Below are 17,108 nucleotides of genomic sequence, written 5' to 3'. Positions count from 1 at the left end.
TCTGGCAAAAATAAAAGTCAGATATGGTAGAACCATATCCCATCATAAACCCTGACTAAGTGACCTGCCATCAATCAAGGTTATTTTGACTGAGATGGTAACTATAAGTCTTAATTTATAACAGGAACTTTTGTAGCTCTATTTCCACTGGAATAGATTACTGACTCATTTATCAGGTAGGAAGCAGGAGTATTAACATGTAGTCTTCAGTGAGAGACTACTGGATGATGAAGAAAACAGCAGGAAAAAGATCTCTGAGCATGTCATTTTCAACACAGTTACTTAACTGGTTTTAGGTACCTATACTGAATAACAAAGGACAACTTCAAGTGAAGTTTAGGTAGAAGGAAACAAAGATTCCCAAATGCTACCATCACCAAGGGCTTCAGGTGAAAGACTCAATGGGAGCTGATGATGATGGAGTCTGAGGGGACCAAACAGAGTCACCAAGCTGGATGTCCATAGAGTGGAGATCCCCAGAAGTTGAGCCTTGCACAGCCACTGTCTTGAGTGGGGAGAATTATCCATGGAAATTAGGCAGGGGAAATTTGCCTCATCAGGACAAACTCTTAATTTTTGGAAGTTGATAAAAGGATGCAGAGGAAACTTGCTCATAGGCAGAAGCTGCTTGAAGGAGTTTCTGGATGCTAGATGCTAACAGGACCCATGGACATGTGTAACTGCTGCACCCCACAGAATCTCATACTTTTATGTTCTCAAAAAAGAATCTTGCTCCTCTGGTTGTTCATCATTTGAGCTCTTTTTGTGGAATCCATGGTCTCTTCTGTACTACGCTGGAGGACTCTGCTTCCAAATATAATAACCTCTGTTTTACTAATATACAATGTTTCATTTATTCCCAAGAGTTTGCCTGCTTCTCAAAAATTCAAAATATTAAAACCAGTTAAACCATTTAGTTTGGCAGTATAATATTTCATTTATATGAAAATATAATACATTTACATGTAAATTCAATTAATACTCTGAATGGTTTATTTGAACTCTAATGAAACCTAATGATTTTGTGAGCAAATCAAATTACAATTGATATGTTTCCTGTTCCATAAGATAATGAGTAATTTTACACTTGTAGAGGAGGTTTTAAAAAAATCTTACAAACCATAAATATAAGGTTTGCACAGATTATTTTGCTCCAACTCATTAAATTTCTGCAGGTTTGGAACTGTTTTGGAGATTTGTCATCACTAATTGGTGTGAACTGAGAAAGGCTGCCACTTGACTTTGGTGTGAGTTGGTGAGTGGTGGCAGAAACCCATTGGTCCTGCTGGGTCCTCAGGCTTGCAAAAGAGAAGGGATATGAGGGACATCCTGCACATAGAAATCACCCCCTGCAATTGATCTTCTTAAAGCCAGACGTGTTTCTACATTTGAATAGTAGATGGTATTGACTATTCAAGACTTCGTATTTGGAAACTCCCAAAGCAGGAAACAAAAGGAAAAAATTCCATTTTGGCTTCCTGATTTAGCATATATATCCGTTTTGAGGACTGGTTATTTAATTAGCTACTTTATGTCTACAGTTTCTTCCATCTAAATGAAACAGTTAAAATTTGCCCTGCTTTCTTCTCATGTTTAAAACCACAAAAGTTGTATAATGTCACAGCAAGATATAAATATATCCTTCAAACAAACTCTCCCCATCTGGGTCAAGAGTTAGGTGATGTTGGTCCAGCTCCATTCCACTCCTCAGGTCCATTTGGCTCCTCTGGGACCTCCCTTCTCCAGTCATTCAGACAGATTCTGCTCTTTTCCCTCCTGCAGAGTCTCTGTGTCCACTGGGATTTTACTTCTCTGAGCCACTGGTTATACATCACTCTAGTTCACCTCATCAGCCTACCAACTCTTCTGGATCTTGGCTCATGTGGTGCCAGAACACCAAGCTGGATCCTCTGGGGTTGAGTTTAACTTGTTCCTCCTAACTCCATAGGCCTCTTAGTCACACATCCAGCTTTCTGAAATCTGCCCCCGACTTCTGGTTAACCACAGCTTACCCCAAGTAGGGCAACCAGATGGGAAGAAATATTAGAAGGCAATAGAAGGGAGGAACAAGAAAAGGTGTACTGATACTTGGAGAGTTCTGTTCCTGAAGGCAGTAGAAGACCTTCAGAAAAATTGGGGATAGAGTTTGTAGCCCTCAATATCTATAGAAGTGGACAAGATCTCAACATTCTTACACTTCAATCTCTTTTGAACACTGTACTGAAGAAAAATGGTGACTTCAGCAAAAAGAAACGCTCAGCTAACAAACTACTTTAGATATATAAGTCCCAGCATGGAATCAAAACACACACACACACACACACACACACAGTTAAGAACACATTAATATTTTGCAACGTGTGGTATCCACTCACACTTGGCAGATTTTAGATAAAGTACCTTAAGCATTATAAGGGGAACCATCAACAGTCGATACACCTATATGAGCTAAACGACTTTGCTTTGGTGTTTAATAAAATGTTTGAATACCCAAGAGGCTGCTGGAATTGTGATAGATAGAAATGAACCTGGGTGCTTGCTTGAATCTGGTCCTGTCTGTGACAAAGCAAACTACAAACTAAAAAAAGGGCGGGCGGGACAGGAGGGGGGAGATTCCCTATGGCTTTGTTTTATTCCAGAAAAAAGAAGTTAAAAGATTCTTTAAGTGGTCACTTATTATTGTGTCATTTATTACATCTTTGATATCTTTGTTAATAATACCTTTCCCAGCTGGAATAAATTCCTGGAACCTTAGGAGTTTCAGTGGGAAATAGAGAATATGTTCTATTGTGGAGGGCGTAAAAGTGGACAGTGCCAGATGATGTGTCTCCCAGAGAGCCAGGGACAGGTGAATGACCTGGCAACTGTAGTCAAAGTGGACAGTGAACAGTACAGATGCAAGCATACAGGGACTGGATTCCAGTATAGGTGGCAGCAGAGCCAAGGGGATCAGCCACAGAGTCCTGCAACCAACACTGAGACTGTCAACAGTGCCAGTGGTTGTGCCCTAAGCAGCCAGGTCATTTATAAATTGAGACTGGGAACAGCTTTCATGGCCTGTGACCTGAAGTTTGTTTGGCTAGAGTGGCCTTTTTCTGTCTAAACGACTTGTTTCTGCTGTAACTAAGTCTTCCCAGTGATGCAATTCACTCTCAATTAAGGCCTGGTTCTACTCCCCGGTGTGTTGATGCTCTTATATTGCTGTGACTGACTAGTGAAGGGGAAGATTTGCTGAGAAGCCATAGAGCCAAGCTTCTTCACTTCTCAGCATTATCATAACTCTAGAAGTAGAGTTTTAGCAGCAGAAGCTTGGACTCCAGCAACCTCAACAACCTAGTGTTGGTCATCTGTCCTCAATTAACGAGACAAGCAATAGTGAAAAGCAAAGAGAGATGTATTCATTGTGACTACATTAAGAAGAGTAAAAAACTAAGGGGGTTCAGGGGCCTCCAAGTTTATGTTTGAGGTACGGGCGTGAGTTATAGGCGTAAATAGAGGAAGATTTGGGACAAGAGGCAAGAGCAATGAGTAATTAAACGGTTTCTGGTTAGCTTGGTTACTATTTCAACTCTGGTCCTGCAAGATCGTCTGAGGAGGCCCTTGCTTGAGGAAGAGAAATGCTATCTTTATGCCTTTACCCAAAGCAATAGTACACAGACAGACATGAAAAGAGATGTTAGGCTTCCATTCTGCTTTTAGTTTCCTTCTATGTCCAAGTGAGGAGCCAGTGCTGCCAGAATGAGATGCTTCTCTTGCTATTTCATTTCCACAAGGTAGAGGTCATGGAAAACTGCAAACCTGACTGCAAGGCTTAGAATATCAGATGCCCGACTTGCCCAAAATTTGGTACCGCTTTATTATACTGCATACCAAAGCCCTTATTTATGCTTTCTATTTTATCACAGATGCTTTAGTTAGCCTATAGAATGAGCTATATATGACATTTTCACACATGCATTGTATTGTAATGTTGTTCATATTGACTCCCTACTACTGTCTCTTGCCCACTTTTCCCTCCTCCCATTGGTCTCTATCCTGTCCACAAAATAGCCTTCCTCTATTTGCATGCCATAAATATAATGACTATATTTATACACACACATATGTGTGTGTGTGTATGTGTGTGTGTATATATATATATATATACATACATATATATATATATATGACATAATGCTATATGTATATACGTCCTTGTAGTATATATAGTCAAATCTGGATTCTTAGTATGGGAGAAATATTCAATGTCTGTCTCTCTTCTCCACAACTACACCATATTTCTACTGTGAACAATATCAATCAATACCAAAAGTTAAACTCACTTTTAAGAAGACGTTACTCACCTAGCAATCAGCTAAATCCAGAATCAATCAAGAGCAAGATGCATGGTGCTTGCTTAAAAACCTTGTCTTGATAACAGGAAGCTCCTGTGACACTCGTGGCACATCCGCTCTTGCTGCTCTCGTCCTCTCAGGAAAATCTCAGAGGTTACCAGCACAGATGAGCACCCCAGCTGGAATCACATTCATGTTTAACCATGTTTGTTTCACTGAGTCTTTTGCATGCTTTCTGCTTGTCTGCTGTGATATGTAACCACAGAAATTCACCAGTGGGTGGCTGTCCCTTGGTTTTGTACACCCATCCTTTGCTTTCCTTACCTGTAACTTTTGCAGAGGTCATGCTGTTATTGCTGAGACATGAGGAGAAGCATGGTAAATTCATTAATCTCCAACACGACCCTTCTACTGATGCCTAGTGACTAATATAAACCTCCTTTTTTTCTCTTCCTAAGCAGCTCCTAAAACGGGTTTGATAAGCTCATAATTTAGGCAGCCTTTCCGACCACAGCCAGGTCTTCCCTGGGCTAATAATTATCTCCCATAGGTAATTTTTTAGGCTACTGATCATTTGTCTCCCTAATCTCTCTATTTGTTCCTGCAGCTAACAGCAGATCCCCAATACCCTCTGTAATTTTCTAACGAGCGGAATTCCAATTCCCCATTAAGAAATCTCACTTTAAAGTGTAATTAAAGATCATCTAAGAAAAACAAGGCCAATTTTGAACAACCCATGAGCAATTTTTTTCCCCTCTGCCTGGAGGAAGGGTGTTTAAAGGGAATTAAAAATCACTTTAGAAAATTATAAACAGATTTAATGCAACCATCTTGATCAACACTCTTGTTATCAAGTAATATAGCAAATATTAAGGTAATGGATTTTAAAAGGAATAGACCAAATAAAAATCATCTGGTATTCAACAGGCATGTCAACCAAGCAATTATGAATTCTGTTTATAACTACAGCACTTACTCTTTTGAAAAGGGCAATGAAAGCAAAACTTGGTTTGTGAGCTCCTATTAAATTAGCATTGATTTTGTTTTACTGCCAAGCTAAAGAAATATCAACATTAAGAAGTTTTTTCAAAGCCTACTTAAAGTATGCACACTTACACAGAGTTTAGTCCAAAGGTTATTTATCTTCCTATTCACAACGATCTCCCTCCTGGTCCTGACACTCCTCCCAACCCCTCATTCAGTGTTGCAAATGCTGCATTTGAGCTATGTTGAATTCTTTGAAAGGATCCTTTAACTCACATAATGGCTTGTGCCAAAAATTATTTTCTCAATGGGTTTTATGTTTATAAGCAATTAAGGATGTCTGGAGGCAAACGGACAAATAACATATATGACAAGTATGGTGAGGAATGTTTCATGTTTTACATTAAATAAGCCAAGTGTATGCTTCTTAGGTTAGAAAATCAGTTCAAATGGGAAATAGGAATAGCCAAGCCTTGGAATATAAAGAGTCCTAATTCTGTGGCAAAATTTGGCACAATGGTAGAGTAGGTGCTAATGCCCGCCTAGAAGTCAACGCAGGGGAGTGGTGCAGATGGTGTCGAGGCCTCTGCACAGGCTTTACTGCAAACGTGACAGTGACGTGTTGAACTCTCCTAGCTGCCAAGGGCCTGATCTTTTTCAGATTATGTGAATTTAAAATTGATTGAAAGAAGGGGAGCTATTAGATTTGTGTCAAAAGGCCTTCCCGTAATAGGAATGTACTAGCCATTTTGAAATTTAATCATAATCCTTCAGATCTCCCTAAGCCCCTAGAAACAATTTCTTTTAAAGTGTAGTATAATTTTAAATGAATTCTTATATTCTGTCTTTCCCTTATACACTTGTCTTAGGACATGTTGAATATCTTGAGAGTTTCTTTTACACATAAAAACAAATGAATTAAAGAGTAGCAACACATTGTATGGCTAACATAACCTAGGAAAGGCCTCTTACTCATGAAAAAGTTCATTTCCGGAGGCTCTGGGATCCCAAGGATACTGACTCATGGGAATTACTAACTTGTGTCCCAAATTCTTGCTTGGATCACATAAATTGCTCTTCTGCTGGTGATACAACAAAAGGGGAGAGGAATTACAGTTTTTGTGCCTTTATCATGCAGATGTACCATGCTAACGGCTTTCCAAGCTGTTAACATATTCATCCTTCACAGAGGCCCAGGCATATTTCCATTTCACAGAAGGGGAGGTGTATACCTAGGGAAGCAGCCTTAGAGTCCCTCTAGTTTGCCCCTTGGATATCTAGTTTTGCCCATTAAATAGTAAGGAAGCAGAGACCCACAAACTTCCAATATTTGAAAATCTTTCCTCAGTAGCTGCAAAAATCATTAGCGTGATAAATGGCCTCTAGAAATCTTTCAATTGCATGCTGATACAGTTGGAAGAAAGGAAAGGAAAGAAAAGATGTGTGCAGGCACCCACAATGCATATTTATCCACTGATTGTACCATGTTTGTAGATGCAGAGCATGGACTGTTGTCAAGACTTAATATCTTAAGACACAACATCAACTAAGGACAAGTGTCGAGGCTTTAAATACTGGATGTAAATCATCAAGACAAATAGCCTTCCTGGTAATTCTGAGTATTAGGGGCTGAACTTGTCAAGGCATGATTGGATCAAACATTGACTTGACCCTATGCAACCACTGACTGAGAGTCCAGCTGGCAGGAAGACAGGGGTTGGCTTTGCCATCCTCCAGTGAGTGGTTTGTTCTGTTAATAATAGCTTCAAGCCAATTCCTGTACAAGGATATTGTCAACTATCTTTCTGTCCCACAAGCAGATTTCTAAGATGCATTATTTTAAATTAGACAATGTTCATAAATATGTTTGACATGATTAAAGCAACACATCTTAAGATCAACATGGGGGTCTGAGGCTCCCCACAGCCCTCCATCCTTCCCTACTACAAAGTAATACCCACTTCTGTCATGTGATCAACAGTCTATCTTGAATGCTCCAGTGAGGACAAAAATGCCAACTGGTAGTTTAATTAGTGAAGTTTGACTTCAATATTGTTTTCTGATTATTTTGTATAAGCATTCCAGTGCCTTACCTGGCTCATATCCTACAGTGTCAGCCTCCGCGCCACCAAAGATGGCTAGAGTTCCATATAGAACCAAGCATTCCTGAACATTGTCTTTTTAGCTGATTTTTAACACACCTTTGAAGACATATTTGTCTAACCTCTCAGGACAGAAGTAGGAGTGAAAGACAATCCTAGAACATGGAAAATTTTCTGCCCACCACTGGTCTGGTCCCGCCGCTGCGCCATCCCCAATTAATACACGGAGACTCTGTATTTGATATAATGCTTTTGGCCAGTTACTTGTTTCTTATCTGACTCCTCCTTACTAATTCCTCCTTGTCTCCTAGTCCCTCCTATCTTCCTTTCCTATTGGCCAGCAGAGCTTTATTCATTAACCAGTATGAGAAATATATATACAGAATGACATCTCCCATCAGGAAAGAAACTGCAGGCTGCCATTGACTGCCACATCAATCCTCGTCTCAAGATTTTAGGGACAACTGAAGGAGCTGAGTAGCACTGATCAAATATTAATCTGGAGACAAGCAGGAAGCACAAGTATCACTTGAATTATTACAAAGTATTTGATATTTTTAAATATTTAGTGGAAAATCTCTCATAGAAAATTATCCCGTTTGTTAGGAAACATACCATATTTTTCCAGGCAAAAGCTGATTGTAACATACTGTTGTCATATCAATGAAAGACTTCAATCTGAGCCCCAACACTTCAACTTATTGAACACTAATAAAAAAACAAATTCAAATAATAACAGCATTATTTTTTCACTTCAGTTTAATTTATTCATTTAAATTTTTTTTATTCTTTGAGAATTTCATACAATTTGTTTTGATTATATTCACCTTCCCAACCTTACACTTTCTTCATTTCAGATTCATCCTTGCCTCCTCATCTACCAACTCTATGTTCTTTGTTTGTTTTGTTTTTCATCTGTCAGAGACTTGTTTTGCTACACAAATACTCTTGGATGTGTGGCCTTTTATTGGCATGTGGTGGACTTACCAGGGACCATACTTCTAGGAAAAACTGACTCTCTTTCCCAGTAGCTAGCAGTTACCAATAGCTAAACAGATAGGGGTGGGATTTTATGCCCATCTCTCCAGTCCATGTAGGGATTTGCTATGGTTTGAGCTTGCACAGGTCTTATGCATGGTGCACCAACCATTTTGAATTCATATATTTGATACATATTTTTAAATGAACTTCAGCTACACATCACACTCTTCCTGTTGCTATTATTGGTAGTAGTTGAAATAAATCAGTGGTCCCTAGATTTGCATCATAACCATGCTATAGCTCGTTAAAACTTGTTAAAATGCAAATTTGAGCTCTACCCAAGACCTTTTGAACTAGAAATTCCAGAATGGATTGCTGAGTACCAATGAGGTCCCCAGGTGCTTCAATTACATTCCAAAATTTGAGAATTGCTAGCAGATTGGGCTGTTCTCCATAGCAAAAGGGTGTTTGATTTTTCAGTAGATTGAATCAGAGTCATATAACTGCCCTATGATGAAGTAACCTTTCTCTTTTGTGTACATTATAATGTTAAAACATAGGTAAGAAAAACCATTGTTGTTAAAATTTGGTTAGATTTGGTTTAGGTGTTTCAACACTGAAAGTAAGCATTTGCCTATAATTCAAGAATATTATAATCTCAAGACTATTTGGGGGGTTTTGAGGATGGAGCTCAGGATTTTGCACATATAATATACAAACTCTAGCATTGAGCGATTCCTCCAACCCTTCAAGACACACATTTAGTTAAATTTGTTCTATAGTTTATAACTTCCAGTACAATTTAGTACAACAACCAAGTTCAAAATATGTTTGTTATCTGCTCCATTCTCTTGGAATATATGTATTATTGTCTTGTGGTGGTATTTAGAATGAAGAAACAAAAGATTTCCACTTGATTTTTATCAACATTGTATTTAAGATTCTTTTTTTTTTGTTAATTATTCTGTGTTTTTTATTTTGTTTTTAATTTGTCTACTTTAAATGGTTCAAGTAGCTGTGTTTGTCCTTTGTTTTGAATTATGCCTAACTTATTAAGATATTCACATTTATAAAGACAAATTCATACCTGACTTTAAATGGCACATGGGAAATAACAGTAGTAACTGATGAAATCACAGTTGTCCATAGTCTAAAGGAGTACCTGTACATTTTTCAACAGTAGTTGCATGTCTCACCAGATAAGTACAGTTTAAAATTCACTATTTAATCTTAAATGCACACATTAGCAGGTGACATCAAAACATCAAAACACATAGAGCTTCATCTCCCATCAGAAGTAACTTTAGTGTATCCGCCCTTCCTTCCAGCAATCACTGTTCACAAACTTGTTCTATACTTGTTCTATACTTGGCAGAGATTTTGACCCATTCAAGTGATATACTTAGAAAAGAGAATATGGGTGATTTCAAGGCTTAGATGACCATCAGTATTAAACCTGACAGATAAATGTTGTAATACATTTCCAAATTTGATGAAAGCAGAAAGGAACATTCTCAGATAATAATGGACCAATTCCAGACAGCCAGCTGAACTTGATTCTTTCAAAATGATTTACATTATCCAACTGTACTCTAAAAATTTTTCCTTTTCCTTTTTTTGTCATGCATACATATGTGCATGCATATATATGATTTATTTGGTGTTTTTGTCCATTTTGATTTATTATTAAATTATTTGAACTCAACTTTCTCTGAACATGTCTTCTATGAAAAAGTGATGTAATGTTTATTACACTTAATGATAAACCTTTCAGTAAGTTAACTAATACAACAAATGATCAAAATGGACTGTTCAATTTAATACAACACATGACTTTTAAGAAATTTTACTTGCATAAAATTACCCAGTATTTTGGCCTCTATCTAGGGTAATTTGCTATCAACAAGAGACTAATTTGAATCCTTTCTTTTTCCTTTTTAGTTATATTCAGGTCAAAATTCTTATGTAAACCTCATGGGCATTTGTGAGACATGAGAAAAAGGAACAAATCTAATCACTTATTTGTAGGCAAAAGGCTTATATACTCTTTTCTTATTTGATTAGTCTCTTTTGTATAGGAGTTAAGTGTTTTTATTTCTCCTTCCAAGAAAAAAAATACAAAATACAATTCTAAATCAAATTTTGGGAGGTCAGATACACACATCTAAATGGAATGGAATGCCTTCATCAATTGCAAATGCTGTCTAATTGCCCCGTTATGCCACAAGACATGCAGTCCTCAGCTGGGGGATAGATAGAAGGGTTAACATATCGTTTTAAGTTAATCAAGACTCAATTTAAACTAACTCGATTCTTTACCCCCAATTTAATGCTCCCATTTTTTACCACTGACCTGAAAACATTTGATTTCATAGATGTCGACACAGACAAAAACTCAAAGTACCGAAGAGTAGGTTTGTATTGCTATGGGCAACTTCTCAGCTGTTAAGCTGATTGACAAAGCTCACAAGGCCAAGCTTGAACACTCTAAATTTTATACTTAGGCAGTTTACACATCTTACTAATGTTATGATAGAATGATTTCATTTATTTTCTTAACATATGATAAGTTTTGAATTTTAGCTATTTTTCTATAATTTCTTTTTTAACTTAAAAGTGTCACAAATTCATGTCTTTTAAAGTTTTATGTGCTGCCACAAAATTACTCACTTATTCATTTCTCAGTCTTATCCAGCAAGTAGAAATAACTGGTAGTGTTAAAAACACATGAATTTGAAAGTGTTTGATTGAATTGTAGGAGCTTAATTTAAAGTCAATAAATAATAAATAAATTGATTATTCTGTATGGAATTGGAAAAAAATATATTGTATTTTAAAGAAAACTGAGCTTGTCTTATTTTAGGAGCAGAGAGTCCCACTTACATTCACCCCAGCATGCCATGTCCTTTTTGTCCTTTGCGAGAGAAATTAGGTGAACTGAAAAATCACTGCTCAGTTATTTCTGAGTGCGATGAAGATTGCACAGGGATGTGAGGCCTGGAAGGGAGTAAAGTCGCAATGTCCACTGGATAAAGTAAATCACAAGCCCAAAGTGGTCCAGTCCACAATGGGGCAATTTGACATCAACTCGTCACACCCTGGGCATTTAGTTCAGTTTCTAGATTCTTTATCTAAATGAGATTTATTAGGCTTGTGGTTTTTAAGTAAGTTAGAATTAAGTTCTTAATTTAACATAGAAAATATCAATAATTCATAGTTTTAAAAACCTTTACTTTTTTTTTCTGTGCAAACATCTTTATTTCCTGCCTCTTCCTCTTCACAGAGAAAAGTCCATTCTCCAGGATCCCAGTATATAATGTAACAGAAATTCATTGAACAATGGAGTGCAGACCCTCCCCACTCTGCTGGCAGCTGTCCGTTCTAATCACTGACCGTTAAGCCTGCATTTGATCACTAATGCACTAAAGCATTGCTAATGACACAGAGGTATGACAAGATAAGACCAGTCACATAATGAATGACTCCACAAAAGCAAAGTGGCAAAAGTAATTATAGAATCACATGGGCCGTTGGGCTTGAATTACCCTGGACAGCCCATTTCGTGTTCAGCTAAAACAACTCAGAGATAACCTTCTGTTCTGTAGAAGCAGAGGTTGGCTCACACATGTACTTCAACTGACACATGCTTCTGTTTCTAGAACTAATTGTCCTATAGCAAATGTCTTCAAACTCATTTCCAAGAGTAGTTAAACACTTTCTCACATTTATCTTGTATTCTGACTGCACCACCAACCATGTGGCTATTAGGGTAATTAGTTTAAAGATATTTCAATAATCTTGTATCAGATTATTTTTTAATATCACTTGGTATTAGCACCTTCCCGTACCTCTTGGTAAAACTTCTCATGAAGTTTTAACTTTTGCATCATAAATAACAAGTACAATTACAAGAATTGAGTAAGTTGTAGTGTGCCTGACTGAGACCAAGGCAAAGATTCCTAAGCAGAATAATGATGCTGGAAAATTTGCATATAAATAGTTTTTAAATTAATGTTATCTTAAAAATCATGTGAACAGCTGAATAAAAATGTGTCTTATGATTCTATTAGACTTGATATGGAAATTGGGAATTACTTTTTATCTTAACAAATAAAGGACAGCTTTTTTTTTCTCCATGACAACACCAGTTGCTCCATCAGGAAACTGAGCCATCAACTCCAACCTCTGACACTGTCATTTTTACCCAGATGGATATTTTTCCCCACAGCTCTTAATAGACAGTGTGGAGGTGATGATAAATCTGGGAATCTGGGCACATATATCAACACTTTTAGTGATGAGAGAGGGGGAAAAATTGAAATAACCACAAATTCTAAATAGCCTTACTGGCCTGATAATTTTTATGGCAAAGGCGACACTTCAAAGTATCCGCAAACAGTAACCGCTTGCTTGAGTTCTGGGTCCAAAATAGCATCAGTCTTAATCTTATCAATTTGAGCTTGAGAAAACCAAAGCCAGAAACACGTGAGACTCCAGCTATGGTTCAGGATGGAAAAGCAGTAAATGTTTCATTGATAAGCTGAAGTAAGTACAAATGGGAGTTATAATCAGGACAAAATTTACAACAGGAAGAACAATGTTGTAAGGAGAGGTGAGGGAGGAGAAAAGACTGTGCCCAGGGTCCCAGCAAACCCTGAGATAGGCAACTAGATGTGAATGGAGCTCATTTATTACATAGTAAATGATATTATTCACAGAATTCTGCTTTAAACTTTTGCCAGGAAGAAAACATCATGCTTTTTTTTTCTCATTTTACTTCATGTAACTAGCAAACCAAAGGCAGCTTTAGAGCCCGAGTTGCAAATTGCCAGAACCTTGTAATGTGTATGTGTCAAGACACTTTACTGTTTCTTTAATTTTTAAAAATTACATTTACTGCTTTTATACGTGTGAGTATACTTGTACATCTGTGCTCCACATGCACACAGTGCTGTGGAGGCCAGAAGAGCTGTTCAGGTTCTCCAGCACTGAAATTACAGAGGATTGTGAGCCTCTATGTGGGTGCTGAGAACTGAACTCAGCTCCTCTAGAAGAGCAGCCAATACTCTTACCTGCTGAGCCATCTCTCCAGCCCTCATCTGACTGTTTCCTTCCCACAACACACCAAAGTAACGATTCCAACAAACTCCAATTTGGCAAACCAGTGAGATTTTATTGGGGTTACTTACAGAACTACAGGTGAGAAGTTACAGAACAGGGCCAACTCAAGTGCAACCCCATCACGAGAAAGCTCACCCCAACTCAGAGGATGACTCAAAAATGCAGGCAGCCCATGGTCTGAGAATCTGTGCCCTGCATCTCAGCGGGTCAGTCTTGTCCTCCAGCAGTTTTTTACTGCTTCCATAACTTTGCAGAGGGGCTCTTGTGGGTCTTATAAGTGTTAGCTTTCTCAGACAAGCCAAGTTTGTTTACTTCCTCAGACTCTGGAGTCTCCTGAAGCAAATGCTTCAGTTCAGAGGAACTTGCCATACATCAATCAGTTGCTCAAGGAGCAGGGTACAGTTATCATCAATGTGTATATTGACTAAAACTGTCTTTGCTTTTTCCTATCATAAAAGTCATATCAATACCAACTAAATATTCTCTTACATCCCGTTTTTGTAAAAAAAAAGTACAAGTCATTTATTTTTTATCATTTTGATTATTATTGATGAGTTCCTGGCATATTTCAATGGCATTGCTTCAGTGAAATAATTAACTAGAATATGGGAAAAGCCTTGTCATAGCATAGCATAGGGAGGAGAAAATTTGGCTCTTAGGGTTTTTTTTTTTTTTAACACATTGCATAAAATAAATTTTCCCTGGGTTTCTACAAAGGGAGTGTTTTCTTGAGATTAAGGTGCTATTTGTGGACATAGACAAACTGAATCATTTGAATTAACATTTATGTTTTTGTTAAATGGCATGCATTAACCAATTTTGTATCATTTGAAGTTTAAGATACACTGTTATCCTTCTAGCATTTCTAATTGAGTAGTAAACATTATAAATATACATTTAGTTTCAAGCCATACTTTAGTTAGAAAGAAACCAGCAACTAAAATTACATTATATAAAAAATGTATGTACGGACACATGCACACACATCCACACATTACATCTCAAAGAGCTCCATGGTAAAAATTTAAAAACCCGATTATAAGATAATTGGCCATATGAATAGTTGGAACTTAACAATGACTTTGCCTAAACACAAAACATTTAAACATTAATGATTATAGAAAGCTAATTAGTAAAATTTAATTGGATGTATGCAAAATGGTGTAATGAGAAGAGTTCAAGAGTATTTAATTTTTAATACAAACTCAAACACTGGAAGTAAAAGAAAAACAGCTAAAGCCAACCGTGTAAGCCACTGTAAAAGGTATGAGTGATACATTTCAAAGTCTACTGTATTAACCCTAAGAACAAGTTGATGCTGCAAATTAAATACAGAAATATATGCCCTCACAGACATTAAATGCAATTACTTAAACTGCTTAAGAACAAAAGATTGAAGTGGAATAACAGACAAAATGATATGGAAAATGATCCCTCAGAATATAGTTTGAAAATGAACTGAATTTTATTATATGCAGATAAGTATCCCCAAAAGGCTGGAGAAACCTAGAGAGCAGCAGAGACAAAAGGAGATCTTCAGGGATAGTGCTAATGTCACTTAACCTGATAGCATGGCAACGTGATACACGAGTCAAAAAGGTCACTACCATTCAGAGCTAATCGCCTCTCTTTGTACCCATGATATGGAAACCACACCCAGAGACTGGAGCTTGGAGGCTCTCTGGTGAGTGTATCACAATACCAGCTAATAGAATGACCACCTGATCACTGGAGAAACCTTGACTTCCTGATGCCCAAAGCCTAGAGTTTGAAACTAGCCTGTGCAACATAGCAAGATCTGGCCTCAAACAAACAAACAAACAAACAACAAAAACGATCAAAAATGAAGAGGTGAATGGACATTATAGAAGAGAATGGTGTCCTTGGCAGACCCTTATCTCCTGGGTGTTGTCTATTGTTTACACCTTGGGTCATGTTTACCAGACCGCTAAACAGCTGTAAGTTCTCTCTGCTAATAGGGTGGGGGAAAGGGCTCTGTCAGTAAAATGATTGCCCCTCAAGTGTGAGGACCTGTGTTTGGATCCCCAGCCTTGGAAGAGATGGGATGGAGACAGTAGGGATCTCTGGTACTTTCTGGCCAGCTGGTCTAATAATTAGCTAATATCCAGGTTCAGTGAGATACACTGGCTCAAAAGATGAAATATGATACAGGAATAACCTATATGTCAACATCTGGCCTACACACACACACACACACACACACACACACACACACAAGCACGTATGCACACACAGGCACATGAACATGCATAAACAATATTCACACAACTATAACAAGTGATGGTAAAGTTATCAACAATATGGAAGGGATAATTCAAGAGACTTGTGTTTTGTTTATTGGTGTCTACCTTGCTTGTAGAATAAGGTTGTTTCACACGCTTTTGGTTTCTATCCTCTTAGAACACAGGCAACAGTAAACCAGTAGGTTTTTGTTTTGTTTTGTTTTTAAATAAAGGTATGACATGCTGGTCCTGGAGCAATGGCTGAACACTTGCTGCTCTTACAGAGGACCTGGATTAAGTTCCTAGCACTCACATGGCCATTCACAACTGTCTGTTAACCCTAGGCCTTGGGGATCTGGTGCCGTCTTCTGGCCTTTGCAGGCACCAGACATCTACCCAATGCACCTACATACATGTAGGAAAAACCTTCGTACATATGTAGTAAAAATAAATCCTAAAAACAAATATGAAGTGCTATCAACAACTTTTCCTGTTCATGTACAGATCTGTAACAAGAACATTTGTGAGAGCAAGAAAGATTTTCCAGGATGGACTTCGTCTGAAAATACTGCCTGGCTTCCCAAGCCAGCTATGGCCAGGACTAGGGTGAAGCAAACACATTGAGTGTCCACTGTGGCTCCACAGGCAGCACTGGGGCAGCATTAAGAACACTTCTGAATGGTTTCCGTGGCGTTCTCATGTTTCATATCACAGGATTTCCTGGGATGGAGTGCCTATTTGCTTCCCAGGTGAAAAGATTCTGGCTTTCAGGATTCCAAATCAAACATAGGCCCCGAGTGAAGATTTGTGGGTTTTGTGGTAATGGCTTTTAAACAAAGAATTGACCCTCTTGGGTTTCCAGTATCTGCCTTCTTTTTATCTCCTGATTGGGAAAACTCAGACCAGAGGGAAACACAGGCTAGTTCACCAGATTTCATAAAGACCCCTTGCACACACCCATGCATGCACGAGCATACACACATGAACCAATACACTAAGACCAGACATGTAAGGGATGGTAAAGAAGTAGGAAATTGTTGAAGTTGTTTAGAAATATTCTTACATTTGAAAGGTTTTAGTGTCCAGGTGTGACCAAGGTCATAGTTTTGAAATTTTATTTTCTGAAAGTCTCAGAAACAGGATACCTAATTTCTCAAACAGTACCTTAACACAACTGTAGTTGACAGTTTGAGCATAAGAAATGTTGCTCAGAGTTGGTGTGAGATATTCCTTTCATGCTACTGTAGAGGAAAACAAGATTCTTCCTAAACATCTGACAGCTCTGTGGAAACTCACTTCACAAATCTCAAGATTTGGTTCAATTGATCTGTGCCAGAACATTA

Source organism: Phodopus roborovskii, unplaced genomic scaffold (assembly GCF_943737965.1).
Source record: "Phodopus roborovskii unplaced genomic scaffold, PHOROB, whole genome shotgun sequence".
Taxonomy (NCBI): Eukaryota; Metazoa; Chordata; class Mammalia; order Rodentia; family Cricetidae; genus Phodopus; species Phodopus roborovskii.
Note: the sequence above shows the minus strand (reverse complement) of the source record.